Source organism: Mastomys coucha, unplaced genomic scaffold (genome assembly GCF_008632895.1).
Source record: "Mastomys coucha isolate ucsf_1 unplaced genomic scaffold, UCSF_Mcou_1 pScaffold21, whole genome shotgun sequence".
NCBI classification, from domain to species: Eukaryota; Metazoa; Chordata; class Mammalia; order Rodentia; family Muridae; genus Mastomys; species Mastomys coucha.
Window position 1 is genome coordinate 59065335 of NW_022196904.1, and position 6000 is coordinate 59071334.

Below are 6000 nucleotides of genomic sequence, written 5' to 3' on the forward strand. Positions count from 1 at the left end.
CTAGAAAATTCACTGCAAAAAGATTGCCAGAGAAGAGTTTTGTACTAAACTGAGTCTCTTTTTTTTTTTCTTTTTTCCTCCATTGAAAAACAACTGGACAATCAAATGGTCCCTGGTTGCATATGGATGCAATATGGCTTGGAGAAAGCTTGCTGACAGAGAGCAGAGTTTTAATCGATTCCAAACGGCCTATCATATGGATATTTGAAATGCCATGCTATAAACAATGTTCTCCTGTCTTATGGGATGTTCTATAAGGTTGAATGTAGATGAAAGCCAAAATTTCTATCACACAGCAAAGCCTAAAGTGTATGTAAACTTCGTAAGTGCTCCTTTTATTTGCTGTCAGATTCTGTTAACAGCCTGTCTTTATGTAGAGACTTTATTCAGCCAGTACTACAAAGTTCTAATGCTTTGGCCATTTGCTGACCCTCATGTTCATATATTCTCTCTCTCTCTCTCTGTCTCTCTCTCCACACACACACACACACACACACACACACACACACACACACACACACTTTCTATTTTTCTCCCACACCATAGAATACAAAATAACCTTGAAAATCATTTGGTCTGCCTAAGCTAGAGGGAAGTTTAGTCATATATCTAGTTAAGTTAGAAAAAAATGAGGGATTTCATCTGCAGACTCATAGGATGGGGTAATTTGCCTGCCCCTGGATGGATTTTCAGTAAATACCCTCCATGTCTTGTACTGAGTCTTTCTCTTCCTTAAAGTATAAATGATTTAATCAGTATGTCTTCATAACTAGACTAGGAATGTAAAACTAGAAACAACTATGTAGAGACATTATTCATTGAAATTTCATTCATTCATTCATTCATTCATTCATCCATTCAGGAAATAATTATTTTTCTCCAATGATTAACTATAAAGATGTACACATCTATGTAAAGAATAATCATACAGAGAAATAGAGAATGAGATAAAACTCCCCTTGTTTCTGCTCCAACCCTTCCTACAGACAGTCGACCATGGGAACAATGAGAATATACTATATAATCTTTCAGACATCCTGATCCATAGACAAGGATGTATTAAAGTATACAATGAAGTGTCAATGTATTTGTTTAAAAACTGTGAGCATACTGCATATGCTTTTCTGGAACATTCCTTAGTTAACCTTTCCCATGTCATTATCATAGTTATCATTTTGGATCTTATTTTCTAATTTGTTATTGTTATGTATGTTTTATTATTTTGTTGTGTATGAACTACAGGTTCTTGTGGATGTGGTGGATCATAGGTTTCAAAGCACACATTTATTTCACCATTTCTAATGGTGAAAGAAATACACCACAAATACCAGCATGTTTGCAGGGTAATTTTTCAGAGAAGGAGAATTTCTAGGTCCTTCCTTTTACATTTATTAGTTACTGTGTTCAAATTTTTGGGAAATTATACATAAATAAAACACACTCAAACATTCTTTGAAGTTAAAGGAATGATTCCTACTCTACACAACTTGTGGTTTCTATGGCAAGAAATCCAAAAGGATAGTGAATTTTAAGTGGGATGTCCCAAGCTGTCTATTGAAGACAAGACAGAGCTGTGAGGGAGACAAACATCATAACTCGAACTTAGTCTTTGCAAAGTGATAATTACTTAGAGGTCGGAATCTCAGTGTAACGAACTCAGAATGTCTAAACCCAACTCCTTGGCAGAGTGAAAATGTGCAGGGAAGAAGACAGGCTTGGTTAGGGAACCAGATGCACAGACATCCAGATGGATCTCTGGAAACTTCAGGGAGCTTTTATGTTTGTGAAAGAGAGAACTCTCACAGCTTATGAGATGACCTCAGACTACAACAACTTTTGTTTCAACGATATCTTCTCTGTGCCTGATAGAAGCAAGGCTTTTATTTTGGCCCAAGGCTAGCTTGCTTTAATTTTCAACTTTATACACATGGGGGACCAGCAGCAGTCTCCTCTTGAATCTGGACCATTTTGATAAGTCTTCTATGTTTTGCTAGTGTTGCAGAATTTAAAGGGGGGAACATCCTTACTTTTAAATTATTTTCTCCTGTTTCAATCCAAGCCCCGGGACCCTTCCCCCACACTCCAGCTGCTTTGGATGTTGCACCTTCACTTGTGGAACCTTACTGAATTTTGCAGATCTTAGAACTTATAAATTTCCTCAAGAGGACCACAAAATTTCTCAGTTGTTAGAGGACCAGAGTTCAGTCCCCAGCACCCATATAAGGTAACTCACGCCTACCTTAATATAGCTCTAGGGGGTCTAACTCCCTTTTATGGCCCCCCTCAGGTACTCATATGTACATATCCACACATGGCTACAAACATACACCTAATGAAAAAAATTAAGATATATTCTCTTAACAATTTACTAGATGATAAAATAATCTTCCTGAAAAGAAATTTGTAGCCCTGTGCTCCCCCATCTTTGAGATACAAAGCTTGGCATGGGAATTTTTAAGATTGTTCTTATTTTGTTCATGGTACAAGATTAGCCTCACCCCTTAGTACAAAATAGTACAAAAATAGTACAAAAACTGGAAGAACCCCTAAGACAGCACAGGAATGGGAAGAAAGAAGGCGCTGGAGAGATGTCAGGAAAATCTGCTTCCTCCTGAAGAAGTGAATGAATGGATTTACCTGACTGCTGTGAATGAATGAACTTACCAGACTGTTGAGGATGGATACAAATCACAGAGAAAGAATTGGTGAAGGTCCAAAATTAATCAGTAGCTGCAGTGAGTTAGGTGGGCACCAGAGGAGAACAGGTATGAAAAATGTCAAACATCACCCAAAAATGGTAGATAGAGAAGAGTCACAAAGACTAGGATGGCAGAAGAAGATGGTGGATTTACAGTTCAGACATTCATTCAGCCTGCAGCCATCCGTTTTGGGGATTAATGAGTTGAAGACCAGGGTAAGGACCCATGAGGCACTGTTTCTATTTTCAGCCCAAGTTGGGATGGTTCGCCTTCTCATCTAGTTTCCTGTCCTGAGAACTGTCTTCCTATCCTCCTAGCTTTTTGCAGGGTTGTCTAGACTGGGCAGAAAGGAAGAAGAGAATAGAAAGGGCTAGATTTTGATGGCAGTGAAAGATGACAGCAGTTGTGGCAACAACAATGACGATGCACTTACCAGCAAAGGCCTAAGGCAGGAAAAGGCTTGTTGCCCTTGAGTTATCTCTGGCTCAGGAGAAGCAGAAATAAGGGATAGGGGAAAGAAAATGAAAGGAGAGAAAGTTTTTCTTTCTCTGTTAACAGTGAACCGTTCAGCTTCTGGTGACACCTTAGGCTTCTTTTACTCTTCTTTCTTTTTGCATATCAAAGGGTTAAAGTGCGCGTGCATACGCAAACACACATTTACCACACACACACACAAGCACACACAAATGCATGCACCACAGCACACACTGATCCCCTCTTCAGCTCTCCGCAATTATTGATTCAGGCTTGTTTGCATTTCTTTCTCTTAGTGCCCAGCCCTATCTCATAGTTTGCTTTTCTTTCTGTGACCCTCTTCTCTATGCTGAATGTGCCTGTGCACTCCTACGCTTAGCCTCCCTCTGCCTGCTGCCTCTGCCTTCTGCCCCTCCTGCTGCCAGGATCCCATCCAGTCCCCACAGGGAGGACAGCTGCCGATACTTTAGAGTGCCTGAAGGCCACCAAACAGGTTGCTAATCTTTCGAGCCTCAAGAATGTGTCTCAGCCTTTACTAAGAGAGGGACAAAGGCTTTGGGAGATGGAGCAGGGAGCACATAGGAACAGTGACAGTTGCAGGGAGCTCACCAGCAGGAGGAAAATGCTAGCCTGCCATTTCTAGATGCTGGGGAGCATATGGAGAGCCTGAGATTGTTATCAGCTGCCCAGAGTAGGCTATGCCATACCAGCAGCTTTATTATGCTCTCTAAAGAAAGCATTATAGTGAACTGCCTTACCTGTGTGGTTCAAGGCAGGTGCCTTACCTGTGAGACTACAGTTTTTCCTAGTCCCCAGTGAATTCCAGGATATCCCATGAAAGAGGGCATCTCTAGTCATTGTATGAGGTCACCTTAACATATACCTATGAGGGCTTTGAACTTTACAGTGTTTGGTTTGTTGTCATACGATTATATGATGATACAGATTGCTACAGTGTGAATCTTCAGTTGTCAGGGTTTCCTAGTGGAATAGAGCCAATAGTATTAATATACAGTATATATAGTAAAAAAAAAAAAATAGATACTGCTACATATGTGAGTTGGGCAGTCCAGTGGTGACCACGCACCTATACTGGAGGGGCTCAGAACAAGATAGCTTTTCATGCTGCAATAGCGCCCACTTCAGTACTGAGTGCCTGGAGGCCTAGAGGGTTGCTGGTATTCAGTTAAGTGTTTGAAAGATAAAATGGACTGGGTTTGATGGCAGCAAGCAGAAGTGGTAGCAGCAACAATGTAGATGCCCTCACTAGCAAAGGACTAGTGGGAAAAGTTTCCCATGTTTCCCTTGGGGCTCATCTCTGGGCCACGTTGCAAGGGTCTTCCAACTCTGGAGAAGGGTTTCAGTATCAGTTGATCCATCTTGGAAATGCCCTGATGGACCATCCCAGAAGCATGTTTCAGTGTTGATCTCAGCTCCAGGGAAGTTCACAGTCAAGATTTACCATGACAGCATCTTTAACATACCCTGCACACTGTACACACCCACCTTAGAAACAGAGTGCTTACAGGTGAGAGTAACATGCACTTATATTTACTGGCCTAACGGTGCATAATTATTAATTATCAGCCCTTACCCACTATGCAACATACTGAAAACTGTGGTATAGTACCTAAATTTTAGATCAGTTGGCAACACTCTGCTTTATCATACAATTTTTATATGGATGAATACAGCTATATGTGTTTATATGTTTGTATGGATCATATTCCAAAAAATAGATACTACAATGTACGAACTGGTTATTTGGGGGCACTGGGGTTTTAGGACATGCAGTTTTATTTATTTAAGAATGATTGACATTATTTTCTATTTTTCTGATATACACTTAATACATGTAAGATATTAATTATACATTTATATTTTAATTAAAATGTGATTACATTTTTTCTCTTTCCCTCTCCTTCCTCCCACACCTTCCATGAATATCCCGCATTACTCTCAACTTCATGGACTCTTTCTTTAGTTATTATTATTGTATATTATTATGTATATATTATTGTATATTATATATTGTACAGATGTATAAAAATAAGTTTCTTCATTAGTTAGTGTTGCTTGTACATATATAATTTCAGGGGTAAGAACTTGGTAGATAAAGAATTAAGGCTCATCTCTAGGGACTCCTAATTCTCCTGATTTTACAGGCCTTAGTTATTAGAGAGCATAGCAGGATACAAGTTCTATGAAGTAGGGAATGGGAAAACAGGAGTGGAGCTTAACTTGGCAAAGGGGTAAAGGGAGGTCATTACAGAAGGAGGAGAAAGACAAAATAGCACTAAGGGTGCTAGGAAAGGCCATAAGAACTATGTTATTTTTATTTATTTATTTAAATTACATATAATACATGCACACATATACATAACTTGATATATATACAACATGTATAATCCCACATCTTCCATAAATACTTCCTCACTTCCCTTAAATTCATGGCCTCTTATTTTATGTTATAATCAAATTATTTTATATGTTATATATAAATATATAACTTTACATATATAAGAATATATGTATATATTTTCAAGTTCTGCTACTTGGGATGACAATACTATAACTGATAGCCATCTTTCTAATTGTTGGTTAGAGGAGTCTAAGAGACACTCCAAGTAAAATAGGCTACTACTGTTGCCTTTGTTCATGTTTCAAAGGTTGAATATAAGTCCCTATAACTGAAGACAGCATGTGGTATAAACCCAGGATTCAAGAGCTGACTGGAGGCTGGGCAGTAGTGGCCCATGCCTTTAATCCCAGCACTTGGGAGGCAGAGGCATGTGGACTTCTGAGTTCGAGGCCAGCCTGGTCTACA